Genomic DNA, 2500 nt, shown 5'->3' with positions numbered 1-2500 from the left:
AAATGTCAGACCCGTCTTTTGAAATAAACACTAGAATATACTTTCATTACCTCTTTACATATTACTTGAAAGCGGACAACCGTTATTTCTTTTGTAAAATGCCAACGATCAATAACATGACCACGGTACGTGGAGGCGTTGTTGTCCCAAGCTGGACAGAAGAAGCGACAAGGACAGTTATAAGGCAAATCATGTGTTGAAACCTTTAATTGAGACAGGTGCTCTTAACAATGGGTTAAACACAAAACCGTTTTTCATGCGGCTGGAGAGGAAGTCATCAACGAATATTAATTTAAACACAGGTTCTATTTTGTCACTTAACGTGAAACAGCAGAACACAATATTTTATTTACTTTTCTTTGGATCTTAGTTTGTTGCTCATTTCTTCACAATTCACTTTAGCATTTTTTTCGAAGCGACTTCAATTGTCAAGTCTTTTTCAGGAAAAATAATTTTCTCCTGTTTGCGCGAGCTAGTTTTTGACAATCCTGGCAATGTACTGATCAAGTTTAAAGGTTAAATGTCAGACCCGTCTTTTGAAATAAACACTAGAATATACTTTCATTACCTCTTTACATATTACTTGAAAGCGGACAACCGTTATTTCTTTTGTAAAATGCCAACGATCAATAACATGACCACGGTACGTGGAGGCGTTGTTGTCCCAAGCTGGACAGAAGAAGCCACAAGGACAGTTATAAGGCAAATCATGTGTTGAAACCTTTAATTGAGACAGGTGCTCTTAACAATGGGTTAAACACAAAACCGTTTTTCATGCGGCTGGAGAGGAAGTCATCAACGAATATTAATTTAAACACAGGTTCTATTTTGTCACTTAACGTGAAACAGCAGAACACAATATTTTATTTACTTTTCTTTGGATCTTAGTTTGTTGCTCATTTCTTCACAATTCACTTTAGCATTTTTTTCGAAGCGACTTCAATTGTCAAGTCTTTTTCAGGAAAAATAATTTTCTCCTGTTTGCGCGAGCTAGTTTTTGACAATCCTGGCAATGTACTGATCAAGTTTAAAGGTTAAATGTCAGACCCGTCTTTTGAAATAAACACTAGAATATACTTTCATTACCTCTTTACATATTACTTGAAAGCGGGCAACCGTCATTTCTTTTGTAAAATGCCGACGATCAATAACATGACCTCGCGGAGGCGTTATTGTCCCATGCTGGACAGGTGACCATGTTTGTCAATTACCCTTACTTTAAACTTCCATCTTCTACAGCAAATTTTCATTCGGCGCAATTACGCAAGTTTAAGAAACAGCTAGTAAACTCGAATACGTTTTCGTGGAATAAAATATAAATTGGCTTTTATTCACAGAAGTCGAGGTCCGTAACATAACTTACACTACTACTTTTTTCCACTTTAATGGTTCGCGTGAGGGCGAAGCACAATTACGTCACTGAATTTATTGGAAAAAATAAAAAGGTGTCGTAGCTTCCACTTTGGAGTGTAAGACAAGGTTCATGACAAATTGTCCAAGCCGAAACCTGAAAGAGGTGTGTCCAAGGTTAGTAATTTAGCGTCTTAAAAGCATTGTACTTTATTTGCCCTGCTTTGAAAGTCTTTTCAACAGTTGAAATTAATAGGTTTTGCAGCAACCGGTTTCCTGTTATCATATTGGCTGATTTTTGTTAAAAACGGGAACAAAAGCCTGGTATATTACTTCATTTACCTTCTTGTTTTTGAACAAACGGTAAATAAAATTTAAGCTAACTTGAAATGACAATAAAACTAAGAAAAACAGGATGACTATTCGTGCGAAGCTGTAACAGTTTGTATAGCGTCCCCAATCCTTGTCATCTCCTTTGCTTTTCTTCTCTTTTACTTTCGTTCTCTAAGGTCTTTTTTATTGTCATTTCAAATTTCAACCTTTAAGAAAAGTTAAAATTCTCTCATTCGCTTTTCGTATCTTAATTTGCTCTTTATTGTTGTATTCTAAGACCTTATTGTCGTTGGTTGGATTTTGAAGCAAAGATTTTAGTCTCTTATTGTTCCAAAATTATTTATAGGTTGAATCCGTTTTTACCTTATAGGTTAAATTTGTGATCCGCATTTTACCTATAGGTTGAATATTCACTCTATCTAGTTAGGATTGAAAACACCTGTACCATCCCTGAAGCTCTGTCTTACGCATCTAAACACATCTTCTTAATATTTCATATCACCTTATCGGTTTCTGCATTCATTTTGTCTCAACATCCATTTAGTCTCAACATTACAACAAAGTTTGAGAAAATGGAACTGTACTGTGCACTTAACCGGTGATCGAGCTCGGGCCTACCAGATCATTAGTCCTGATGTGTCTTCACCTCTACACTACGACGACGAAAAAGCGCAACCCAACACAGTTCTTTTTATTGATTACTTTTGTATAATGAGTCAATTGATATCTATGTATAAAAACCAAAACTAATTCTAACCTGACCCTAATTTTTCTGCAGGCTTAATTTAGGCTTCAAACAAGTTTCTTCAATCTATGT

General features: G+C 35.7%; 1 protein-coding gene across 1 annotated transcript in view; it reads left to right on the top strand.

The window, feature by feature from the left end:
• LOC138000908 (dopamine receptor 2-like) overlaps positions 1 to 2500 on the top strand; it is an 8959-nt gene that overhangs the window by 4566 nt on the left and 1893 nt on the right. The gene's annotated exons all lie outside the window — the stretch shown is intronic.

Source organism: Montipora foliosa, chromosome 4 (assembly GCF_036669935.1).
Source record: "Montipora foliosa isolate CH-2021 chromosome 4, ASM3666993v2, whole genome shotgun sequence".
Classification (NCBI taxonomy): Eukaryota; Metazoa; Cnidaria; class Anthozoa; order Scleractinia; family Acroporidae; genus Montipora; species Montipora foliosa.
The sequence above is the reverse complement of the archived record's forward strand: the minus strand, read 5'-3'. Positions and strand labels throughout refer to the sequence as shown.